Source organism: Oreochromis aureus, linkage group 20 (genome assembly GCF_013358895.1).
Source record: "Oreochromis aureus strain Israel breed Guangdong linkage group 20, ZZ_aureus, whole genome shotgun sequence".
NCBI classification, from domain to species: Eukaryota; Metazoa; Chordata; class Actinopteri; order Cichliformes; family Cichlidae; genus Oreochromis; species Oreochromis aureus.
The window spans coordinates 21,766,956-21,794,086 of NC_052961.1; the positions used below are offsets into that span (position 1 = coordinate 21,766,956).

Here is a 27,131-nt window from a genome sequence, read left to right on the forward strand (position 1 = left end):
CCTTCTAATATAAAACAAGCAATTCAAAGATGAAATGCTCGTCATCCTGCCGTCTCACCACGGCCAACAGATGAGTAGTGCTGCTAACAAAAAGCAGGGACTGACTGCGCCCAGCTCCCTCGCAGGGGCATCTTGTCTATGTTATCACTCCAGCTAGTGCTGCAATTAATATTAATGTGCTTTAAAGCACGCTCCAGCAGCCCCGCTTCCCTCGCTCCTCTCTCGTTTGCTCTGTGTGTGTGTGTGTGTGTGTGTGTGTGCGCATGTGTGGATGTGTGTTTGTTACTCAGGAGGAAGAGAGCAATAAAGCCAGCATGGGATAAGAATCTAGGCAGGATATGACAGTCCTCATGTCAGCTGTCGTAGAGCTGGAGGGATATGTGGATAAAGACAAGGGATGAAGCTGAATCCCAACCAGCCAAACAGGCAGGTAGTACGGCTTGTAGGTAGAGGCTTCCAGTGTTCACAGCGGCTGGGCTGGGGGCTGTGCACAGCCTGTTTATTTAGTCATGTTGTAATAATGCTTGACCTTTTCTTTCAAGTCCGCAGGCTGACCTTTAGCACCTTACTCCTCTGCAAATCAGTGTGTTCGTGCATGTGTGTGTCACGTAAACACACACACACACACATGCAGAGGGAGAGTGAGACAAGCACCTCCTTTGCAGGGAGCTTCATGGTCTGCCAGCTCTAGGAGTGGATTGTTCCAAATTAGTATGCATTAGGTGGTTAGTGCAAAGCATTTAATTATGCGAGATGGCACTAAACTGTCTATGTTATGATTAGCCCAACACGTTACAACTTTAATCTCTTCATTCCCCCCCCCCCCTCTCTTTCTGCGGGTGAAGAGGAGATACGTTGGGGATATGTGGGGGGGTGGCTTATTAGGGATAGGTTTATGATTTTTCAAGTCTGTCTTAAAGCAATGCTGATTTGCCCGTATTCTCATGGGTGTAGGTGTTGATATCTGTAACAATTCCTGCTCTCCACTTTGGACCTTCAGCTTTTTGCTGTAATGCAGTTACACTCTAAGAAATTGGGGGTAAATTGCATAGCCCTCTTTCAGTGCACATTAAATTCCTCTGTGGCACATAATAAGCTTCAACAGTCCCGCTATGCTAAATCTAGCTGGTATCTTTTTAGAGTTAATATCTATTTAGCACAAATTTCCTCCGTTTTGTTTCTTAAGTTAGCTCCCTGTGGAGCTCCTGTGGGAGGACACTTTAAAGTAGTTCTGTTCTCATCGCTAACTTGGAAGTGAATGTATCCTGCAGATGTGATAGCATGAGTAGTTTTTCCATATTTGTGGTTTGGGACAGAAACGATTAGCTAATAATGTGTCTAACTGTGTTTGGAGTCTGGCTGTGTGACGACATTACTAGCTGCCCATGACGCGGCTAATACGGTGGGTGTACTGGCGCTTTAAGACCTTTCCATTTGTTTGCCTTAATTTCTTCTTTTATGACGTAGTATTTTTATGTGCTTTATAGGGGCTGTATAGTGTAGTGGTTTACACGTTTGCCTAATAAGCAGACGGTAACTGGTTTGATCCTGGAAGGAGACACAAGCCCTGCTGTAGTGACCCTCCTTTGAATAAGGGAGCAGCCAAAAGTAGCTTTTATTTTTTGGTGCTTTTATCTGAGGTGTTGTGAAAGTAAAAGGCGATCCCGTAAGACATTCCTTAGAGAGATCAAGAGCGGACCGTGTTGCTACTGGTGGAGAAAACTGACATAAATACACTGCTGGCACAGCTGAGCTGAGCTTGGAGAAGGATTGCCACAGCAGGAGAGGTGCTATGAGAAGAAGACTGAAAAGCACAGCTATGTCATCATAAGCTGACCTACCAACAAAGAAGAGAGGGTTAAGTGCAAAAAAAAAATAGATGTGTTGGTAATTATCAGTCAGCCAGCGTAATATGGAGAAGTAAGGGCGAAATGTTGCTAAAAAGGCCGCAGAGATTACTTTCCAGTTAGCAGCTCACTTGTTACATTATTTGCCTCAGCTATATAGAATCGCATCTACAGTGTCAGTGAGTGTATCTCCCAAGAGCATGTATTGATATGGTAATCGAGAGGTTGTGATCTTGATCTATTTTTGTATAAATCTCCTTAAATTCCAAATCCGCACTTGAGATCAGTTCTCTTTGTAACATGAGTGATAAGTCGGCCAACAAAACCTACACGTGGCTACTTTAAGGTGTCCATCCTCCGAGCTTGGCAAGGAAGAAATAGAGGGGAGTTTGTGCTAAATAGACTGTGTTTCTGAAATATTGGCATTTTACCTCGGACAAACTTGGCAGTGCATTCTGTCACCTATTTCTTAGAGCGTTGTTGTGTTCTGGGGAAAAACCTTTGGTGCCCAGATGGAGAGCAGCGGAGAGAGTCACAGCTTCTCACATACACGTGGGTACATCAGTTTTATTTTAAGTCACAGAGTCTTGAAAAATCCCATCCTTTAAGAAACGCTGGCATATTCCCATTAGATGTCACAAGTATCCTCACTATCTCTGCAGCTAATGCTTTCTCCCTAGAAGGAGTTTGGTATTTCGCTTGTCTCCCCTCCTTCACTCCCCCTCGGATACTTTGTCGGACGATATTGAATCAAGCCTTTTATGTGTGTACGTGCATATCCCCGCTCTCTGTTTTCACTGAGCCACTTTTCATGGAAGGCAGGCCTTTTTAATCTTGGGCAGCACTGGCAGAAGCAGCCTGGGCAGAGTCGGAGCGAACCAGGCAGCCATCCAGCCAGGCAGTCAGTCGCTGCAGCGGAGCCCCAGCAGCTCCCCGGAGGAACCCATTATACAGGAGAGATATCAAACCATGAATCATTTACGCCAATCCTCCCATCCCCTCCCTTCACCTACCTTTGCACGCAGCCCTGACGCCCGGCCCCGGCCGCCTGCTTGCCGCTGTCTGCATCATTAATGAATGATTATTGCATTTCATAAACATGGAGCTACAGTAATTAAAGTGTTATCGATCCCTTCCACGTTGACTCCAAGGTGAAGAGAAATGTTTGCGTGTCCTCCACTTACACATTTTTTTGTTACAAATGCTGGGTAGAAAAAGTCCCTCTAGGAACAATAGGCAGTTATTTATTTAGCCTGAGGGCATGATACATATTTTTTTTCTCTGTTTAGACACTTGAGAAGTAGTCTTGAATCAGAGAGGATGATGATGAAGATAGAGCTGGGTGGGGTTTGCGGGTTGCCTCTCATTGTGCAGCGTGTCGGTGGTGTTGGAGTGTTTCCCTATGTTAGTGTTTGGTGTTTTGCGTAAAAGGTGGAAGGACACGGAGGTTAATGTGCTGGAAAAGAGTGATTTAGGTCAGTGGTCGTGTCTGCATCTGTCACTCTGACAAGCTGGCGCTTTAGGAGGCTGTGTGGTGTTGAATAAAGGAGAGAGTGAAAGACAAGTGAGGAGAGAGCCGGCTCTTTCAAATGGAAAAGAGGAAAACCTGACTTGACTGTGATTTGCGCTCTCAGCGACAGGCACAGTGTTACAAGCAGCCGTTTGATATAAACCTAATCAGTTTCGCCTCTTTATTGAGGATCAAGACAGTTAAAAGTCTCTGCAAATAAGTGCACGTCTCCCTGCCTCCCTTCCATCTGTTTTCCTTCTTTACTCCCTCTGCCCTGCTGTCATTTCTCCCGGTCATTTTTTCCTCCTCTCATCTCATTTTCACCATGCTTGTCTCTTTTGCGCTCTTAACATCTTTCCACTGTTTCCTCATTCCTCAGCCGCCACCTCCCTCCCCCGACCGTTTCAATCAGGAGGGCACTTCAGCTTCTGCGTAAATATCACAATCGCTTTAGGAGGCAACAGTTGTGTAATTCTAGACTGATAGCGATGTTTAAAATAACAATTTGGCCAATAGCAGAGGGAGACTGGGTTTTTTTTACATTTTGGGTTCCTCCTTTTGTTCGAGGGAAACAACGAAATCTCGATTATGAATAAATAACAGTTTGAAAGTATTTCGATCTATCTCTACATGTTACAAATGTGCAAAACTGGATCTCCAAGGACACACAGTATATAAACACGGGCCACAGTCAGTAGGCCGATGTCACTTATTTGACGTCGTTCCAGTCAGTGAAGAGAAAAGAATCGAGAATCCATTCTGCCATTCATTAATGAATGAGATGTTTGTTTGTTTTGTTTTGTCTTTTTTGGTGCTGTGTCGGCATGAGCTGTTTGGATTACATGCAACTTACCCTCCATAGTTATCGGTAAAATTTCCCTTTCTGTTTCAGCACCTAAATGGATATTTTCCCAGGAATTATTTATTTTCATAGACGCAGAGTTTAATAGGCTCTTTGTTAAAACTAACTAAATGTTTATTCACAGCTGTTGTTTGTTTTCACCCCAAAAAAGCGCTAAATAAAGTCATCACAAATACAGAGTCGTTAAGGACGACATAAAAATGCGAAAAGCAGATTGATCGAGCCATTAAGTGCGAGATAGCCCGGTTCAGCGAGCTCGTGCTGATTAGTAGCCTTTTCTCCCTGCCCTGTGCCTTGTCCCTTTTGTTAGTGAGCCACATGGCTCTCTACAGGGCTTAGTCTAATCAGTGCTAAATATTCAGCGGTAGCCCGTAGCCTAATCAGGCAGAGCATAATCATTGTCAACCAATTGCATTCCTCTTGACCTCCCAGATGGAGGTAAACTGCACAGCCTCTCCATAGCACCGCCTCAATTACTGCAGTAGTAATGGTGATAAAGAAGAGCACAAGCTCAAATGAAAATGGCTGATTGATGTGGACACACATGGCTCATAATTGGATTATAAGGAAGAACGTTACTGGCGTTAGGGGCACAGTCATGGTGCAGGAATCGAAACATTGACCAGGTATTTAGTGAATTTTTGCCCTGTTGTGAAATACGACAGCATCCCCAGGGGTCCTGCCACCTAAAGCACAACCCTCTTGTTCCTCCTCTGCTGCAGTGTCAAGGGGGTGGGACTGTATATCTAAAATGCTCATGTGTGCTGCCTGTGACTGGCCCTCTTATGCTAGTGACAGCTGTGGGGTCAGAACAAAAAGCTGTCTATTTCCGAAGCAGCCATCCCTCTTCTTTCTCAGAAACACACACACACACACACACACACATACACACACACAAAGAGAGAAAGAGCCAGTTGGAGATTTGCGGAAATTGCTTGTTTTCACTGTTGAGGCATTCATCAATTATGGCTTCCAATCGAAGAATTAATAGTGTTTCAGTGTGATTTGTTTATATTTTAGTTTGTCTGATTAACTAAAAAACTGAAACAATTTCTGTTAATAAAAAATACTCACATTTTGAGAAGGTGTAATGTTAGTTGATGAATTATAGTTTTCTTTATTATGCTTTAATACATTGATTGATTTATTTGTTTAAGGACTTGAAGATTATTTTGCTGATGGGCAGTTCAGAGCTCTTCTTGTTGTCAGACTGCTCTTCAGTTGTTTCTGTTGATCCAGGCTGAGAGCATGAATAGAGGGATGTAACTAATTGACCCTGGCACCTTAAAGGGGCTGAGGTAAAGTTGGGGAGCAGGTGCTGAGTGGGTTGCCCACCGTCTCTCACGCCGGTTCTCGTCTCGGCGTGCGTATCCCCGCTGAGCACCAAACACTCCCCGCTGACCGATTGGCTCACACGGCTCTCCGTAAGTGCAATGATGCTGGATGCCTGAGCCTGCGTGAGCAGCATAATACCGACTAATGCCAGAAGGAGCGCTCTCCCCATTTTTATATCACCGCTCCCCTCAGCCGCTGCTTAGCCAAGCCTGGCCAGTGCAGTGCAGAGTGGAGCTGAGTGCCTTCCTTTTCTGCTCTCACTCTGCTCCGCCTGGCAGTTTATTAAAAGGAATACTAGCTTTTTCCTCGCGCCCGGGTGTTTGATTTCGACAGCAGCAGAAGCTGTCACGGCAGATAAAAGGTAGCGGGCGCCAGAATTACGGTGCACACAGCATCTGTATTTACTGCGTCATTCTCCCTGCCTCTGACAAGGGAGGAGGAGGAGAGGAGGAGAAAATGGAGGACAGGCTGCTGCGTTCATGTGTCTTTACATTGACATGTCTCATCAGGGAGAGAGGTGGACAGACAGTCTGCAGTGAAGCCATCAATCAGCCCTTTTCAATACATCTGTCCAGCACACTGTAATGCTCACACATAAAGACTGACAAAGGAAGGCATTATTGGTTCTGTTGACATCTTTTTTTTTTTTTTTTTTTTTTATAAACCACCTTTCAGATGGCTTTTAAGATGGAGTAAAATAGCAGGGTGATTGCCGTGTGCTGGCTAAAAATGTCAAGGAGGCAGTTCTGGATTGATATGATTGCTGGCTTGTTGCTTTGAGTTTTGTTTTTTCCAAATTAGCAAGCACACAGTACACAACAGAACAGTAAATATAACAGCGATGGAGCTATCTTATGTATTTGTATAATGAAAGGTTCTTTGTTCTCACCGCGGGTGTCGTTGATTCCTCCGATGCTGCCACTTAAACCTAATCAGTTAATTGTGTAAAATGATTTATTTTCGACTTCAGCTTTTGTTTCTGAAAGTATTCTCTCTGTGCACCTCTCCTTGAAAACAACTCAACAGAGAGATCCATTTTCCTGGCTGTATCCCTAACTGAGGCTGTGGGTCATGCTAATTTTTCATCGGCATCATTTCATTGAGCTTTAATTAACACAACAAGGATTCGGTGTCCTCCAGTGTCATCTGCTCAGACAGCTAATACAAACTCATTAGCTCAGCTCCCTCTAAAACAGTAATGTGTTACCCTGCATACTACTTGGGCATACATAAAAAAAGAAAAAAAAAATCCAATACTGATGTATTCATCTGTGTAAAATAAGGGTTTTAGATCATGCCCTGTTTTAACCTAACCCTGCTTTAATACATTACTATCCATGTGCTCGTTTGCTTCACCCACTTCAGCAGCTGCCTGTCTTCTTCATGCATCTCGATGCTGTAGCCTGTGGTGACAGCAAGACTAATGTATTCACGGCACCGCCACGGTGAGAGGCATTACTTTACCTCTGCTTAATTGAGGGGAAACTCCCCTGACACCTGCTTAGTACAGCACTAAGCTGGGAGAGCGGCCAGACTCAACCCTAGGAGCATGAGGCCACTGAACCCTGACTGAGAAATAACGCAACCCCAGACCACCCAGGGGCTGCTGGGGGAAGAAATGATTTAATAATACTGATGAGATATTACACCGACTCTTCCTCCACTGTCTCCCTCTCGTTCGCTCTCATTACTTTTTACCTGGTGAGGGAGACAGCTCTGACTCTGTGCCTGAAGGTGTATTTAGATGGGGCTGCTAAATATTTCAGACCCTGAAGACAGAGACTCTGAGTAAAAAGAAGAAGCAAAGAAGGGAGCAAGAGGGGCAAAAAAAAAAAATCAGTGCACAGGGGTTTGACATGGATTGTGGAGGGAGGTTAGGGAGTGTAGTCAAGGGCAGTCAGGGCAGGCCTGTAATTGGCTGACACTGGAATATAGCAGTGGATTTGTGTGTGTGTGTGTGTGTGCCTGTGTGAGTGTGCAGTCAGGCAGTGTCTGAATACTGTAAGGCCAAATATATCGCTCCAGCCAGACTGCATTGCTTTCAGAGTGTTGATATGCTGCCATCACCTTGCACTAGAGTGAATGTTGATCTCAAGTACAACAGACACTAATATTATTTTCTTTGGGCTCACATACCAAACTCCCCCTATGTCTGGAGCCTTATAGGCAGGGTGCCATCTGAGACTCGGCATGACAGCTCGACTGAGCTCCTGCCTCGTTTTTAATTGTCCCAGGCCCCAGGGGCTGCTGGGAGCTAGCTGGGCGGGGCGGAACATTTTCTCCAGGGGGATGAGGAGAGGTGGGTGACAGAACACTCGCAGTGTCAGATGCAGGTGCAGAGAAAAGAGATGGAGAGGGGGCTGACAAGCTAACCGTGGGGAGCCAAGTAGTGGGAAGCCATTCACTAAAATGAGAGAGGAGAGGGCTTTATATAAGAGGAAAGCTCACAGGAGGCATCCATTTTCCTGCTCCAGCACCGCTGCACACACAATATGTATTATCCGTCCAGTTATCAACTGGTCTGTTAAATGACGTTGTTGCTAGAATTTATGTAAAGAGCACAATATGGCCGCGGTGTTATATCAACAGTACGTTTTTACAATGTGACGTTTAGTAGCACTACTTATTCAGAGGATGAAAAATGTGCTCCCTCTTGTGTAGTTGTTCTGTCATCATGACCCAACACTGGCTGGTGGATCATAACATTCTATTCCCTGCTATGGTTCAGCTTGGTGGTTGTGATTAGGCCTGGAGTGAGCAATGTGGCTTCAAGATCAAATTGCAGTCATTTTGAGTAGAATCACAATTCATGACCTCAATCACAGTTCTCACTACAGATGTAGTTGAAGCCATGTGATCTTAGATGTGGTGTTTGCAGAAGTGCTGCTGTGTTTAGTCCTTTTAAATTGAACTGAATCTGTTCTCCCCTTTAGCGCAGTTTGCTTGTGCACTTGTGAACATGGTGTCCGTAACCAAAACCACTATCAGACCATTTGGAGGACATGATCTTGGTCTGGTTCTAAACTAACTTCACAGCGGTTGGTTTATGGTGTGAATGTAATCTGACACAACTGCAAAACGAGCGCTGTCAGAGTGCCAAATACCTTCCTATAGTCAAGTATGCTTTACATTCTGGGATCCGGCAGGATAGATGAGCAGGGTACACAAATAGTCAGTATGGGCTAGAAACTAGCTATAAATTCTCCTTGTTCTCCGCTAGGCCAGCTAGCTCGTGATTGTCTATCATGCAGTCACTGGTAGTAATGGAATTGGTGGCGTCATACCGTCTTTGAAACTGTAACTCCTGTTGTACATTAATAAAATAGGAATAATACATTTAACTGAATAGTATTTCTGTCATTGAGTAGCTAGGGCGGCAATGTTTAGACATCTAGTCGACCAGTCATGCACATTCCTAATTATATGCAAGTATTTTATTTTGAAAGTTCAGCTCCAATCAGCTGGCCTGAGCTTGTTTATCCTTACCTGCTTAGCAGTCAGAGGGAAGTTCAACACAGCTTGGCTTTTTTTTGCATTATCTGGCTGGATGAAACCTAAAACCCCAGTTGGAGACAAAGAGTTTCTCAATTTTCTCTGTTGAGCCACACTTTCTAATTCAAGCTGCCTGTGTGGTCACAAAAAGTGAGGTTTTCATACATAACGTGAGACAAAATGATCCCTATGAGTGTCGCCTACTCTGATCAGAGATGATATCAGATGATGATGATAAAATGTTGATAAAAATCTATAGAACATAAAAACATAACCGTAAAATGCAACACAGTTGTAAATAAGATAAGAGATTAAAGCTCCAGAAAATCGTTAATCTTCAGATTTAGTGCACAGAGCGGTAAAATAAACATCTTAATTCAATTCAATAATTCAAGCGAATTATTTTAACGTGGAGTGAGCTTTCACTGCTGCCATTTATTTCTACGTGACCATCCAACATCATAATAAAGGAGATGTGGAAGTCACTTTAGTTTGTCGGCAGATCAAAATTAAAGTAACTGTATTGATCACACAGGTCTTCTTGGTGTGTGTTCTTTGTTCTAGTTGATCACATACCAAAATAGGACTGTTGCTGGCCGGGCTGCGTCGATTTACAAAAAAACATTCAGAAGTTGTTGCAAACCATTTGCTGGGCACAGGTTCAAATATGTGAACAATTTTCTCCATTTACATTTTTTGATTATATATTAATTAATATGAGGTTATTAATTTGAAAATGCCCCTTTGGGTTCTGGGAAATGGTCACAGTAGGCTCATTTTTTTCACAGCAAATCAATTTATTGATGAAAATAATCTGCACCTTAATTGATAATGAAAATAATTATTTGTAACCCATTTGTGATTGTGTAATTGGCTACACTCATATAGCACCGCAATTTAGCCTATTCTCCAGAAGTATTTTATTAATTTATTACTTCCCGTTATATACTGCGCACCACAGCCCAGTAAATATCTTTGGACTCCTCCTCCATGTTGTGTTGCAGCGTCAGTTTCTTCCCAGTGTTCAGCCTCATACCATATTTTTCTGTGATGTTGCTACTGCCTTGCCACACATTCTGCAAAAAGACCGCAATTTGTACTATTAATCTGGCAGCTACATGAAAGCTGAGTCAGATGCTAGAGCCTCTTTTTGTCAGACAGTTTTGATTGCTGCAATACACTGTCAGCTTCAGTCGTGATTCATCGCTCTATTAAGGTGAACATATATCCAAAATGCTTCTGAATAAGGCAGTACATGCCTTAATGTGATTACACTTCCTCTGACTGTGACCGTATTCAGGTTAGGTTAATTGGAAAAGAATGTCTACATAGCAGTTTATTGTTCAGAGTGTTGTCCCTATTGGGTAAATTATTGTACAGCTACAGTCCTTGTAAATATACTCGTTGAGCCGTTGAGTTTTTTTTTTTTTTTTTTCCTTTAGTAAATCATTTGAACAATTGCAGAGCTGTTAAGGGCTGCTGGAATGAAATGTTGTGCAGCTGATAGGAAGCAGTGGCATGAATTCGGGTCTTGCTTTTCCTTTGCTGCAGGCACGGAGACGTCATCAGCCCAGCCTCGCTGGGGTCAGAGTCTCTGTAAATAGCCCTGAGGGGATTCAGGCTGCACTGATAGCATACCTGCTGTTACCCTGAGACGTTATCCAACTGCATGCCATCCCAAGCCCAGGCTCCCTCCCAGCTGCTGTGCTCTGCTTTGCATTGTTCTGCAATACCTCACACAAAGATGGAGTGGGGCCATTATACCTCTGGCTCTGTAACGCTCCCTGCAGACACACATAAACATACACACTCATGCTTGCTTACACCTACACCAACAAGCACGCACATAACTGCAGCTATTCACATTTGTCGCTGGGTTTAGGTCTTCATGTGTTTGTCATTGCAGGTACAAATCTTTGCACAGCCATATGAGACCCCCCCACACACACACATACACACAAATCAAGCTGGATTGGGCTGTCACCACAAAAAGCTCTGCAGCGGCAGCACTGGCTGGCTGGCTTTTTCGCAAAGGGGTCAGAGTGGACTGCAAATTACAGCTGGTGGCCAACCACGGCCTGTGATGGGTCTCAATGCGCTCTGTGTTTACCCACACACCTGCACCTCCTCGGATGGTAGAGGCGGTGAGCACAGCCGAGAGCACACAGCCATTTTGTAACACCTCAAGGAACTCTCCTTCTTGTCTCCCTCCTCTCTCTGTATGAGGAATAGATGAGGTGGTGCCATTAAGTGAATTTGCTGTTATTTCCCCAGGCTCTTAGCTGAAGATGTCAAACCTCAGCCAGTGAGGCAGCCAAGGATGACTGCCGACTCAGGCAGAGGCTTACACACACAAACACACACACATACGCACACACACACACACATTGCACTCTGCTACGCACATGATCAGCTTTCATGCTTCTGTGTAATTTATCAAATTGCTTGGGCATGTGATGAATGGGTCTAGATCTCAAAAGGAAAAAAAGGCATTAGGTTTGCATTAGGTTGCTGTTTTTCCCCGTGTAACTGCTTAGAATTTAATTACAGTCAAAGGTAAACATCGTATTCACATTTTCTGAAACAATAATTCTGTAGGCCTAATTGCTTTGTAGTTTCACAGACTACACTTGAGCGCTTACACGAGGGGAATCAGCTTGTTAAACAGAAACCGCTCAATCCCATTACATATACTGCAGACTGCTACATTCTTAGTGTGTGGAATGAGCAAGTAGGCTTAATATTCTCTACATTTTCTCACAATTGTCCGCACTCACACATCCTTACTGTAGAAGAGGCTGGTTCTCTCCTGGTGATTTGTCACAGTTCCCTATTGTATCACACACCGCCTCTCCTTCACACTCCAAATCCCCCCCTTCTTTCTTTCTTTCTTTCTTTCTCTCTCTCCCTCCCCTCCCTCGCTCCCTAAATCATTTCTTTACATGTGTGTGGGTGCCCCCTCTCGCTGTGATTCTGATACTTCATAACGGCAGGAGGAAATTGAGCTGACCTTGAGGCTGCCGAGCTCCTTTATAATGCTGATGTATGGGGCTGTGAGCGCAGGCAGCCAGTAAGTGAGAGGCATGTTTTTATTTGCCGGGGAGCAGGGCCCAGTGTCAGGACACATAACAAGGTTCATTTCTCGCCCACTCGAGCTAGCTAGTACGTTGGGAAGCTTAGTGTCAAGCATTCGAGTCCACTAGGTGTGATTTAACTGCATTAGCCTTTGTATACTGGAATAAGTTGCATCATGCTGCCTAAAGGATGATGATGGGCAGACCCATGAAAAGAATTAACCCTCTCCCCCCAGAGTTCTCTAAAATGTGACGTGCATGGGAAAAGTGTTTCTGTTGATAAGGCCCTTAGCTCAAGAAGTAGAGATGATTTCATATTGGATTGTGTCTTTCTTTGGGTGAGCACACAGTGGGCAGTCTTGTAAGGGTGATGCTATCTGTTTGTGTTACCTTTGGGTTGTTGTTCGTGTCATATTATTATCGTTAGTTGTTCAGTGTAGATGGCCCACTTTCCTTTCTTCAGCACCTCTCTGCTCATCAGCGCAATCAGGTACCTCCGATCACACAATCTGACTGCTCTCAAATTATTGTCATGATTGAGACCAATTCAGCAGCAGGAAACAGCAAGAGGGCTTATGATTTAAGCATGAACACTGTTCAGGAGGTGGACCTGATGAATTAATAACTGCAAAAAAGAGAGGAAGAAATAGTAAATGCAATCCAAAGCCCTGCAAAATAGGGAAAAAAAGATGCATTTATATTTTCTAGAGTTTGCTGGCATTTAAGTAAGTGAGGGAGGTTGTTAGATACAATTTGTTGCACGTTGTAACATAAATGAGCGTTCCAAACAGTGTTAAGAGATGTAAGCAAGTAGTTAAAACACTTTAAAGAGATTTCAAAATAAGTTTTGTTTTACCTTACAGCACTATGAAACCAAAATATAGTCAGGTTTGTGTCATACTGAAGAAAAGCAACCATAAAGTCATCACGATTGAGGAAGTGAGATACCAGATCAGTTAAGCATGTAGCTGCAAAAAGCTGTGCATGTGGCAGGTTGGTTGGATTGCACTTGACCACAGACATATTTATACTGTTGTGTCTGCTGACTTCGTGTTCACCTTTTATAATAAATGGGCAGCATAGTGCTAACAAGGGTTAGCACTATGGCCTCACAACAGGAAGATCAGCCAGATGGGCCTTTTCTCTCTGTACTCTCTGGCTTTGGTCCACAGTCCAGAGACATGCATGTTAGTTTCATCAGTAGTTCTAAATTGGCTGTAGGTGTAAATGTGAGTTTGAATGGTTGTCTGTGAGCTTATGTTAGCCCTGTGATAGACTGGTGACCTATCTCAATGCTAAAGGGGTAGCATGGGTATGTCCTTGAACATGACCAGGATGTACTCCGCCTTGCACTCGGTGATAGCTGGGACAGGCTCCAACACCCCCATGACCCTGAATTTGATAAGTGGAAGAAGATGGATGGATGAATGGGTTTTTTTTCACTTAGCACAAGAATCAGAATAAATCACTCAAAACCACTTCCATCCATCCAGTCTAATTCCATATGATGCTATTGCTGTTGTCTTCCACTCTGACATGGGTGTTTAAACATGATGGTGACAAAGAGACAGTAGAAAAAAATATATAAAAATATTACATTGTTTTGACTTTGTTAGAAATGTTAAACTGTTGTTTGGGGCTTTGTGTCCAGCAGTAGTGGCTGTGGTTGACATTATGAAGAGCAGAGGAAGCTCACCAGCGCTGCCAGCTTAGTTCACTTCTTATATGGCACAGATCCACTTGCCTAACCCCATGTCTGGATGCCGCACTCTGAAAACAGGCAGGGACCCAATTCATTCACAGCCCATCCAACAGCACATCGACTGTGTGCGAAATATGTTTCGGCAGCTTAACAGCAGCAGACTCATCAATTGATCCAAATTTTGCCGTCCATTGATCTTGGCACACGGTGGGTCGAGATAATTACAGTGCATGTATGATAATGATATCATTAGCAGCCCGTGGTCAGTCTATTAGGACAAGGGAAACGCGAGTAAAAACAACCCAAACCATGCATAGAAACATTTGCGCTGCCAAATGCTGGGGAGAGTGGTCCAAATCTGCTTTGCAAATGCCTCCCTGTCACTCTCCCGACTGCACCACAGTAACAGTAGCGTGGTAAAGAGGCGGGCGAGCCTTCTGGTGCTGCTGACTGGCATTCTGTGTGTTGATGAATGTGGCGGCCTGACGGCTCAATGTGCTTACCTAATTGGAGCAGCTCTGCTGTCACACCGAGTTTCTCCATGTCTCTCTTTCTCTCAGTCTCTCTCATGTAGTAATAGCAGTGTTCTACTTGGCTACACACCTGTGTTACCCAAAGGTTAATAGAGCTATCTCCCAATACAAACCAATCACCAGGTGATCAGTTTTATGCGCCTCCATAGGTGGCTAAGGGCACGCATGATGACCAGAGTAGCCATTTTGAATGAGGTTGTCAGGTTGCTGCAGGTTGCTAAGCAAGAAAAATTTATTGTACATATATTGTAAATATAGGCTTTACCCATGTTTTGTGTAGCTGTAAAGGGGAAAGGAGTATAGTGTGTTTGCTTTGAAAGCCCCTTCATATCACAGCACAATTGACGCCCACCTCGTTGTGTGTGGAAATAGGGAAGTTGCAGCTCAGGCTATCTTTGGTTTCTTTATGTTGCATGTGCTGTGCATGAGTCTTCTTTCAAACTAGTGTTTTTTTTTTGTGTGTGTGTGACAAGCATGTGGCAGACTGCCAGAGACGCTGACACACTGAGGGGCGGACTAAAGTCATGAAAGCAAAGCGCTTCTTTTTGATGTCATCCTGCTTCCGAAGGGCCATAGTGGTCAGAGGGGATTTGAGTTTCAGCACAGGATTTTGGGATTTTCGTGTCAAAAAGGTCGCGTCAGGGTTGAATGAATTCAAGTGTATGTGTGTGTGTGTGTGTGAGAGAGAGAGAGCGACAGAGAAAGAGAGAGAGCATGCATATTTAGCTTTTAAGACTGAGAAGAGGCACCGAAAGAAGAGAAATCCTGTTGTTGTGGCCGTCCACATCAACCCATGGTGCTCACAAATAATAACCCTCAACTCAAAGAGCATGGAAGCGATCTTGTTCTCACATGAGCACACATAACAGTATATAGGATTGGACGTTTCTAGGCCTCTTGAGCTTGTTTTAGTTCTCTCTGCTTTGTTGTGGCTACTCGGAGAGGCTGGATGGACGGGCAGTTTTTTAAAGGAATGATGTTGCATGCCTTGTGCTATTCGGATACATCCTGTAGGCGGAGACATGAGCAGATTAAAATGGGGATGGGTTAGTCACAGTCTGATTTTAGAGGCTTTTAAAAACCAGGCAGATAGATGAGCCCATGTGTGTATGTGCGCGCGCACGCTTGAAGCCCACATTGTCTGCACTGTGAAAATCCCAGAGTTACTGAAGAGATTGCAAAATCAATATGGGCTATTCATACATGAATCTAATCCTCAGATTTACTGCCATTTAATCTGTGTATGGCAGGGGCTCTGATGCTCTCTAATGCTGTCAAACAGATGCCCCTGCTCAGCCTTCCAGGTTAGGCTGCACCTGATGACACCATTGAGCCATGGCAGCAGGCACATTTCATCTTTCCTCAGGTGGCAACTATTACATGAAGACTGGCATTGTAGCAGCGTGTTACATAAAAGAAAATCATACCAAATGTTTAAAACAAACATGTTTGACCCCAAAATGTTCTTTGGCAAGTTTGATCTGGGAGCAAATATAAATATTACATGCTGGTCCGGGTGGTTATTGAGTGTGTTTTGCCTCCCCCTCCCCTCCAAATGTCAGACAACAGCATACCCAGCTTGCCATTTGACAGTGCTTATACTGCCTTGAATAGAAATACTTTGTTTTTTGAATTTAAAAGAAATCACACCAGGTGTGCAGTGAATAATATCAAACAGACCATTTCATTTCATGCAAGCTGAATTTAGGAGGAGTATTACATCAGAGGCGAGGATAGAAAGAGAACAAACAGAATAATTTTGCACGTGGGGTAAATATCTGGGGGTGTCGTCTTGTTTTGTTCTTACTTTGCTGTCAATACACGATTGGTTCGAAAGCCCAGCCACACCCTTCCAGTAAAGCACAGAAGACAATGAACATGTGAAACAGTTACTGTTGTCTCTTATTATTCTAAACAATATTGACAAGTGTTCCTAAATGATCCTGAGGAGATTCGCATGTGTTTTGTGCTGAAAAAAATAAAATAAAATAAGAGGGAAGCTACTGAGTCATATCACGTAAACATACCGAACACAGTTTCTGTAACGGGCAAAGAAATAATTGCTGTCTTTTAATTAGTCAGTTGTAAAAAAAAAATTAATAAAATTAAGACGTGCATCTCAGCTAGTCAAATGAATTTTTTACCCCTCGTCTTGCAGGCACGTACGCGGGACGGACGTGCACCTGCACACACGCAGACCTGAAGCCTTTGCGGCATTAAAATGCATACGTTGACACGAATTTGGCTTGCGCGCGTGTGTGTGTGTGTGTGTGTGTTTTGTGCTTCTACGTGTTAAAGAGAGTAAATGCAGGGAATCTCTCAGTGTGCGGATGCTGAATGTGAAATGTCAATGTTATTGAACAGGTGCTGCGAGGCAGAGCTGTGATGTTTTTATTTCCAAGCTCTTGTAGAGCGAGGCAGACTAGAGAGGGCTCATGGGATAATGGGGGAGGTTCAGGGGTGGGGGAGTGTGTGTGTGTGTGTTGCAGGCATAAGTGCTTAGATCTGTGTGCATCCAGAGTGGTTTGTTGGGGAAGAGGGAAATGAATACTGGCTTAGAACAAATGCTCACAATCTCCACATAGAAAATGTGAATGGTACTGCAAAGCACTTTGTAAATGCTGGTTTTAAAATGTGCGGTACGAAATAATTAGTGTCATTATTACCATGTTGTACAGCTTCATGGCATTTGCTGGCTACATTCGCCGCATGTTCAACATGACGGCAAAGATGGCAGCCATCTTCACCTACACATAAACCTCTACTGTCAATCTGCTATCACCTCGTTTGTTCCATTTTCACCTCATTCATACTTTTCCCCTGTTCTCTGTGTGTGTGTGTGTCTATCCTCCCCCACCCCCCTCCAGTTTTTCTCTTGCAGACTGTCGTTGTGTCAATACTTGTTGAAAGGCAGTGTGGCAGTGAGCTAGGAGGTGAATGCAGTCAAGGTTAGTCAACAATGCTTTGTGACACTGTAGCGTTGGCGAGTGCAGTATTTTTTGCTCTGCTCTAACCCCCTCACCCCCCCAAAAAAATGTTCTGTTCCTACCCCACCCACTGGATCTTGATCATGTTCTCTCCCTGGCCTTTGTGCTCTCAGCCTGATACCTCTCCATCATCATCTTCAAGCACTGACCTCCTCCTCCTCCTCCCTGTTTGCAGCCATTTTGACTCTTGCGTTCAGTGCTCCCGGAGAGAACGGCTCAAGCCTGTCAGCGCTGATTCATCCCTCAGTTGCTAGCTCACGCCAATCAATTCTCGTGTTTGTGTCTTGATCCATTATTTGCTTTTTTCCTCCCCTCTCCCGCTACCTGCTGTATAAGCAGGTCTCCTTTGTTTGCAGCTGCTTTTTTGCCAAACTTACACCTTCAAGCTGCCAGTCTGTCTTTCTTTCTTTTTTTAAAATTGCAGTTTCATCTGTGATTTCTTTCATTTGAATTCCAGTGAACGCATGTGAAAATGCAATTATTGTGTCAGTTTTTTGGATTCACTCTCGAGCTATTTAACAAAAAAAAAAAAGAAAGAAAGAAGAAGAAGAAGAGGTGCGAGATGTCCACAACAACGGTGGAGAATCCAGTCGTGATATGATGGAGGGAGCTGCAGTTCAAAGCCAGCTAGCAGGTTACTTAATGAGTTTGGTAATTGGCTTGCTGTGGCCTCCGCGCATCCCTGCCCTCCTGCTGCTGATGTGTGCAGGAACAGAGAGAGCTACAGCTTGCACTCCCTCGCTCAAGCCATCTATATTTCCCCTCCATCCACCGCTCTGGTACCAGCTGACTCGTTGAACTAAAGCTGCACAAGCCCACCACTGTTTATTCCTCGCCATTTGTTCCCCACTATAAAGACACTTAAAATTTTAGGCTTCCGGTTTGCTCAACATTGAATATCAACTGTCTCTCCCACTGGGTTAGCATGTCTTGCACTTCTTACAACACACACAACATTTTAATATGTTATATTCTTTGTCCACTATGCAGAACATGTGCGTGTACCTCTGAGCCCAGCTGACTCATAAATCCATATAGTAAAGACAATCCATATGCTTGTCATGTATTCATAAATGATGTGCAACATGTTATCCTCTGATTTTAGCACAAAAAGGACACTTTTTGTTCCCATCTCATCGCAATTGTACATCCCATTTAGCACCAGTGTGAAATCACAGGGATAATAGCTGGAATAGCAAAATGCAGGATGACCTTCATGGTTGAGCAGTGATTGAGAGAGAGGTATAGTTTTTAGTCTGGGTTGCTTATTGCTTTGTTTGTACCGAAGATTTAATGCCTATAGGGGGACCGCATTAGTGAGGCTAAGCTAATATATATCCTTTCTAATGAGCAAGCTTCCCACCTTTCTAGCGATTCCCATCAATTTCCATTTTGTAGCTTTTAAAAAGAAATAAATAAATCCGCCGCACATTAGTAAATGTAGCCATCTCTTGTTGCAAGTCTGCTGCCAAGCGTTTTATCTACTCCCTCTGTGGAACAGTTGATTCTGAACGCTGTAGGGGTTGGAAGGCCAAAGCACAGCTAAGTGGCTCCTCTTGACCTCAGCACTGATCTCCAAACTGTCTGCTCTGACTGCACACAGACTGATTTCAACCGTTCGCTCCCACAAAAAACAGTCTAATCTCATAACACAGCGTCAACACCCTGACTGTGTGCTGTCTCTTTGAATAACACATCTTTTTCTCACCGCACCCAGTGCTGACATGCTGACCGTACATTTGCCTTTGAGATTACTTCTCTCTGCTATTATTCATGCCAAATGGAAAAAAAGGAAAGGAACGTGAGGTGGGGAAAAAAGCAAAGCTGTGAAAAATTAACTTGAATGACTTTAGATGCTTGTTACTCTGACTTATAATGGATGTGGTTATTCTAGTTACCGTTATGTATCCGTAAACTAGATGGCTGAATCGTTAGCTTACACGCTGAGAGAAGCCGAGTGTGACCAGAGGAGAATAATTGATTTCTGAATAAGTGTCGGCACTGGAGGGAAAAATACAGCATTAAAGGGCCATTGTGCCATATTGAGCATACACATGTCATGAATTAGCGTATGGAGTAAATTTTTGGTTTTACTCATAATGAGCGCTGGCTCACCTCCTCTCTCACACACACCAACTCCAGGATCCTCCATAGAAGCAGCATGAAGCTGTACCTCTTGTCACTGTCCACCGGGTGGCAGTGTATGGAGGTGAGACTGCCATGTGCTCTGTGTGAAATGGAGCAGTCGCTGACTACCTCAGACCACACAGTAATCACCCCCACCCCCCCATTTCTTGCTTTCACGACCACCGCGGACTTCATTTGCTCGTGCCGATCACGTTTAATCACAGCTCCACTCGGGAACAGGTTCTTCCGAGCCGAGCGGCAGACACATGTACTGTTTGTTTATCTTGCCGTGTTTTTGTACACAAAAGGATTTGCCTGAAATGTAAACTTCCTCTTTTTGCACCACAGCCTTGCCTTGCCTTGCCTGCCTGCACCCTTGTCCCTCTGTGGCCCTCTTGGAAATACAGTCTCATTCCTCAGAGCCTGTTCTCAGTACAGCCACGGCAGGCTGAACTGCTCTTTTATTCAGATGAATGAGGCCCTGTTTTGCCTGGAGAATCAGACACAGACAGTCCATGTGAGAGCTCGAAGAATGTCTGTGGAAAATCGGGGACTTGGGTGAAATAGCATCTGAGGTATTACACACGTGCGTTTGTTTGCGACTGCGTTGAATCTGCTCTGTATTAGAATCAGATTTTACAGCCATGTAAAGACTTGAATGATTATTTTCTGGTCTTGTAATAGTTTCACACCCCGATTTACTTTTACCTTGGCCCTTTAAAAAAAGTGTCTTCGTTTCAGCAAGCTGTGATCTAATGGAAGCTGCGGAGCGCTCTCTGTGTGAATTCAGACAGTGCGCGCTTCTATTAAAAGCTGTTTGTTTTCTACTCACACATTTATCAAAGTCTGCAAATGAGCAATCAGTTAGTGCTGTATTTTTACAAAGAAAAATGCTGCGCTTTCTCCCACCACCATTTAATCAATTTATCTGCCAGGTGGCAGCTACCCCCATCTGGAGTAAGGTTTACTTACATTCATTTTTTAAATATGCAATACTTTAACCAAATGGCTGCTGCAAGCAAGTTTCACTCTCTTGAGTAGCTTGTGTAGCTTGGCAAAGAGATTAGACATATGTAGCCTACAAGTGTCTTGGTTTTCAGAGTGTTGCAAGGCTGCCAAATGTGACTGTGAATAGCTATGTAAACAAGATAGCTATGCAAGGCTAGACCTTGCTCTGATTGCCTAAAGTGAAATACCTTTCCTTGGCTTCTCTCACATTTTACAGCTGTGTTAATGACAGCAAATAAAGCTTACTAGGTAGCTGCTTAATTTCTAGCTGCCTGTTTGGACTAAAACCAACGGACACCTTGATTTTTCAGTAAGTTTTGTCACCTTGATAAGGCAGTTTACTCAGAGGAACGCGTAACCTCCGTTTCCTTTGCAGTTCTTTTTCAGCTAATGAAGACGTCCTCTGTCGAGTGCTATTCTCCTCAGCTAAAGCAACAACCTCTGAAAACCTTGAGTCTTGCTATCCACAAGCGTGTAGTTAACCATATTTAGTTGAGTAATTTCCTTGAGTTACTTTGTTGGGAGATTGAAAAGGATTGTTTTATTGCTTCCTCCCCTCTCTCAAACCGCTCCAGGCAAAGTCTGTGCTTTAATTAGTCGAGCAAGACCCTGTTTTCCCTTTGGATTCCCCCAACTTGTAAAGTGTTCTCTTCAGAATCTATGAAAGCTAAAAGGGGCAATGAATGATTTGAAGTCAGCTTTCTTTTGGGTTCGCCTGCCAGCTCAGAAAGGGGAGGGGCTTTCAGCACTCGCCTCAGTATGAGGAACAGTAACTTGAAGCAGCAGTCACACAGAGCCTTTGTTCTTTATGGATATAGTACGTGTGGTGGAGACAGTCACTGCTTTAAAGCCCCATCTGGAAGAGCACTGTTCGAATATCTAATACAAGAAGAAAGGCTCCTTTAGATAATACCTGCCTAAGAATGGTAAAATAGTTACAAAGATCAAGCTAGCACATCTATTTTGCCTCCTTTTATTATGTGCTGGGAGCGGGGGAAGTTAGCTTGTTACACAGTAGAGATTTAGTCATGTGTTAAAGTCGAGCCTCTGAAGCACACCCCCACCACCAGCGCCACCAGCACCACCACAGCCTAACCCTCTTCCTGGTGTACAAGTATTGTTTTCTTCTCTAAATCCTTTTTTTCCCCCCTCCTTCAACTCGTCTGCTCATCCCTGGTGAATGTATTAAATGAAGTTACTAGATATGAGTGCTTAAGAGGCCAAGGCCTCTGAGGCTTGCCAACTCTCTCACAGGCTTGGCTCAGTCATCCATGTCACTTTTTTTCTGTTGTTTCAGCTACTGGCTGACTTATTTGTGTTGCTGAGCACTTTCTCCCCCTCTTCTGTCTGTCTCTCTGTCTCCCCTGCTCTCCGTTTGCTGCCTCTGAGTGGCTTGTTTTTGTTTTGTTTTTTTCTTCCCCTCCAGCACAGAGAAATCGGGCTAAAGCAAACAGTTTGTGTCAGCTACAGCTTTTGTTAAGTATTCATTTTTAATGAGGGTAAGTGGCTACAGAGTCCTATAAACCATAAATGGAGTAGACAGACCGGGGAGGGGCATGTGGGTCTTTGATTCAGTGGCAGTCTTTTTGTTCAGTAACACTTGTACTAATTGTGTTTGATGTGGTTGAGGGAAAACCTATTTCAAAATGATAGCTTGTGTTTGCTTTAATGTGCTGTTTTTGTGTGTGTGTGTGTGTGTGTGTGTGTGTGTGTGTGTGTGTGTGTGTGTGTGTGCGATCATCCACCTTTTCTGGTTTTCTTAACTTCTACAGGAATTCTTCTCCTCTGATAGTCTTTATGAAGGGAGTGTTATAGGAAAGTGCCATTTCCCCCCCTCTTTAAAGCGGCTCTGTTAAATTTCATTGCCTCTGAATTCAAAAACAGAGACCAAGCAACCAGATTTTGCTCTGTCGGGATCGAAGGCGCTATAGCTGTAGAGAGGGGCGCTCGGGGAAAAGGTATTGTGATGGGCCGTTTGAATGCTGAACAGAATTGAATAGACACAGTCAGCTTCCCAGATACATGCTTAGGCCTGTAGAATGTGGAGTGCTTTGCTTGTAACTGCACCGGTTGTCTCCTTTCATTATCGGTTAATGGTGCCCAACTTGACAGAGCCATGTGATAAACAGAGGAGCTGTGAAATCCTGGAGGTGGAGTTCTCGTCCGCTTGATAATGGGATCTCATCTGCCGGGGAGGGGAGCCTGCCCGGGCCAGCCAATCCAGCTTTGCTTCGCACTGCCTTCAGAGTGGATTCGCTGCTCTCGCCCTTCACTGCCGTCTTGGGCCCAACTTAAGCCTTGCGCTGTGCTGGAAATGGTGGCATTTTGAGTCACTAGAGTGAAAAATCTTTTACGCTTTGATTGTGTGATAGAAACCGAGGGAGACGTGCGTTTCCATCTCCCCATCCATGCTTCTGGACCCTCTGAGTGTTTGTGCGTCTCGGGGAAAGGAGGGAGACTGTGTGTAAATATCATAAACACTGACCCTGTGAAATGTATACATACTGTGATGAGGGAGGAGCTGTGGCTGCTCATGGTGTTGGGTTTCTAAGTGGTGTGGGGGGGGGCGGTCGACATCTCAGGACAGTTGCCTCAGGAGCTGGAAAAGGTTTTTACCAGCACTCTGTTACACAGCAGAGCCCACCACCACCCCGCTGCCATTGAAACTAAGACGACCAACGTGGTTTGTAGCACAATGAAGGGCCCCCTGCACACCACCTCTCAACTCAATTTCTATCGATCCTCACTGCCCGTCTCTCCTGCTGCCCATGTTTGCCTTTAGTGCCAAAAAAACTAGCCCAATGCACTATTTGCTTTAGTTAATTGGATTTTTTTTTTTTTTTTTTTTTTACAGTGATCCAATATCATGTTTAAGACAATGAAAATGTGTCAAGCTACTCGCTGGGTGAAATGAAAATTATCCTATTAATTTACAAGGTAACGCAGTCCATCTTTGTGTCACTGCTCTTCCTAGGTGTGTTAGTGTGCTGTCAGGTTTTTCTCTTAATGGCAGCATTTAGATAAAAAAGGGGGGGGGACTAAATAGTGTTGTGCGTTTTTTTTTTTTTTTTACCGTGCTTGTTTCTGCCTTTTTAATGGGTGGGGTGACTAATTAATTCATTATCCAAAAATGCAAATGAGCTCCTACAAACCCGAGCGGCATCCACTCACATCTCTCTCTCTCTCTGGTGTATATTCTGGAGGGGTGGGGAGGGGGTGCACGTACTAATGTTTTCAGATAGAAATCAGCGACCTGTACCGTAAGGATGGCGTTCCATGTAGTTATTTATATATTTGTGTCACCGTTTAGAAAAGAAACGTGTCAGTGCCGCGTGGCGCGGGAAATGTGGGCTATTAAGCAATTATTTACAAAGGCAGCGCTACAGCACGCTCTCATTGTGTCGCTTTAGTGTTTCAGTCACATTCCCCATAAGCGTTGTCATTGATCGCTTGATGATGATGACGACGATGATGAAGGTCGGGTCGGGCTACTTTGGCCGCCGTGCACCTCGCTTCCTGATGCGCGCGCACGCACGCACACGCATCGGTGTCCCCACGGCACTGGCATCAATGGCGTCCCCCAACCACCCACCAACCCACCCCATCTTTGTCCATGACGATTATTTGAATCCAGTCCATGTTTTTGTTTCGCTCGGATTTTTTTTTCCGCCTTTTTTTTGAGTGTGGTCGGCGTAATTCTCCTTCACTAGTGTCTGGATAAAGAAAGACTAGGTCAGCCATGTGGATGCGTCTGTTGAACAGCTGAAGAGGGGGAGGAGGAGGGAGGAAGAGAAGAGGAGGAGGAGGAAGGGGGGAGGTTTACAGACTCGGAGGGAGCGTGGAGTGTGTGCATAGGAGGAGAGAGAGAGAGAAAGGGGGAGAGAGCGTGCGCGTGGTGTGTGTGTGCGAAACAGAGAGAGAGAGAGAGAGAGAGAGAGCAAGAGCGTGGTGTGTGTGAGTGAGTGTGTGCGTGTGTGTGTGTGGAAAAAGGAAGCGGAGCCTGTTAACGGCGAACTCGCTGGTTTCCTACCCCTCGAAACAAGCGCTATGTTACTTTGCTTGTGGACACTGTCATCGACAGCAACAACAACACGGCCAAAGGGAATAGGAGCAGTTTCGAGGGGGGACTCGCTAGCGCTGTAGTGCCTTTGATCGGGCTCATTCCGGACGTGAGCAGCCTATCAGTAAAGTGAAACCGTCTTTTGTTGAAGCAAGTGCTCGCCTGAGTCCCTCCGTGCGGGTGGCGTTTTCTTCTTTCAGCGGGGGGATACAAAAAAAGAAGAAGAAGAAAAAGTGTCCGTGTTCGCCTCGTTTTTGTCCCGGGTCTTGGATTAGGTCCAGCTGGCTTGCCTTTTTAAGTTCGGTGGGTCATCTTGGGCAAGGATCGCGTTTTGAACTTGTTTGCAGCAGTCTGTGGGACTCCCAAAGAATCAGCAGACTGGCGGGTGAGTAGTTGAATAAAAAAAAAAAAAAAAAAAAAAGATTGTAGGATAGTTGTGGTTTGGGGGGGGGGTCAGACTGGGAGCTGTGTGTGTGTATGTGTGTGATAAAGACACTGGATTTGGGCACTAGCAAGGTGAAAAGCCGGGCGGCACACGCACAGTTTGAGTCTGAAATGCCCTTATTTTTGTTTATACCCAGAGGAGGAAGTGTGCTGTGAGCGTGACCCTCACTCAACTGTTTTTGAGCTGCAAAGTTGTCTGCATTGTCGTAGAACTTGTATCTCCTGTGGACTGTAGCAGACCCCCACAACACAACCTCCGTGACCCTGTCGGCCCTCTAACAGTAGTTTCGGGAGCTAATGTTTTTTTTTTAAGTGTGAAAAATGAAGTAAACAGAAACTGGGCTTGCAATGCAGTTTTTGCTGCCAGGGAAGGAAACATCAGACATGTGGAAGTTCCTCGTGCTCAAGCATTTTAGCAATCAATTAACTTTGAGGAGCAACTAAAAAAAAAAAAAGAAAGACCAAAAACAAAAGTTGCATTTTTACGGGAGAAATGTCAAAATGAGTCTCAGTGAGTTGGTCGTACATACATTTTGACTAGTGGGATTTCCCCCAGTGTAACATTAAAGGCTCAACTGTTGGATTTTCACTCTTTGTCATGTCATAAATTGCTAATCCAGTTGTAATAATGGAGACTAAGTGGAGCGTTTTGTTTTTTGTTTTGTTGAAAGGTGGGGGAGTTTACTGTCTGTGAGAATGGCCTTGCCAGTTGCAAACTATTGAAGGACCCACCAAATTAACTTGATTTCCCCCCCTTCAGCACCCCAGAGGCTGTGAACTCTGGCCCAAGCACATGCAGCTCTCACTGTGGGGGTGGTGGTGGGGGAGGCTCTGGGGTTGAAAAGAGCAAAGGGGGGGTTGGCTGGCTGGTGGGATATGTGTGTGTGTGTTTGTGTGTATGTTCAGGAGGTGGCAGCTTAGGATTTTAAAGCAGACTACAGTTATTTGTCTGAAAGGCAGCTTATCCAGTGTTTTCAAGTTATGGCAGAAGGGGGGGGTTGTGTTTACTTAAACCGCTGTAAATTGGTCGTAGTAAGTCTGGGTGTCAGAGGCTGAATCCACTGGGTACGTGGCCACATAAGCACAAACAGAGATTCAAATCAAGGAGGGGTGGGGGGGAGTGAAGCGGTGATTGCCTTCAATCTGCGCTGTGTAAAAACAGTCCCTTCCTGGAATCCTCCTGGATTTTTGCGCTGAACTACCACATAAACTCAGAGTTGCATTGCTAATTGTGAGGAGTTAATCTCTACCATACCAAGCTTCCTGTGCCTGTTTTTTTCTTTTTGGTCACCTTGGTAGCTAGGAAGTGACCTCTACCTTAATGATTCAGATGTGATTAATCCGCTTGAGTGGGACGAGAGCGTATTTGTGATTAATGTATGGCACAACTGCTTTAAAAAAAAATCATGTGAGTGAGAATATGGGGCACTGAATCAGGCACAAGGTGCAGCTGTGGTTAAAAATTTAACAGCATGTCTTGTTCCTAGTGTTCCTTTAACTTGTAAATCTCAGCTTGCCAGTCTGTTAGTTTCCCGTGTTTGATTCGATTTGTGATTTTGATCATTTGATTTTGCTGATGACCGGTCTTACCGCCACTCTGTTGATGATTTTGAGTTGATTTCACTACTTTTAAGTTTAACTGCACCACTAAAACAGGCCAGAAATATAATCCTGAGCTTTTTTAAAAACGTAGACCAATGCCATTCATTAAGATGGCCCACCATATGTATTATTTTATTATTTCAGCAGGGTTGGGTTTAGTCCTTTATGCCACTAATGGGCCCATTTCTAACTTATATACGTCTGCGTACCATGCAATCACAGTCTCAGCCTGCACTCTCATGTGGGAAAACTTGCATAGCTGGCCTTTGTGAACACATTTTAAAGCGGCATCCTCTTCACTTCCCCAGAGGTTAGGATATCCATTTAGTTTCACTACTTGTGGACAGAGCGAAAGAGGAAGTGGTCAGACCTCTTAATGGAGTTGTACACAGGAACCCGAGTTGTTCTGCAGTGTGGGATTTGTATGGAAAGAGAGCGCCGAGCATTTCACAGCACTCAGGCTGTTATCAGATGAGAGTATAGCAGCCTAAATCTTAATTATGTACACACCGCCTTACTGCTGTCGGTATCATTTCAATCATGTCTAT

The 27,131-nt window shown here is 44.4% G+C and overlaps 1 protein-coding gene across 4 annotated transcripts in view; it reads left to right on the plus strand.

The window, feature by feature from the left end:
* rerea (arginine-glutamic acid dipeptide (RE) repeats a) overlaps positions 1 to 27,131 on the plus strand; it is a 126,900-nt gene that overhangs the window by 10,525 nt on the left and 89,244 nt on the right. Inside the window, exon 2 of one of the 4 annotated variants that reach the window (XM_031726387.2) lies at positions 17,223 to 17,303. The exons of 1 other annotated variant lie outside the window; for it this stretch is intronic. The gene's annotated coding sequence lies outside the window, so the exon portion shown is untranslated. Of the gene's footprint in view, positions 1 to 17,222; positions 17,304 to 24,291; positions 24,923 to 27,131 lie in introns of those variants that run through there. 2 more of the 4 variants (XM_031726389.2, XM_031726386.2) reach the window with 2 other exon arrangements.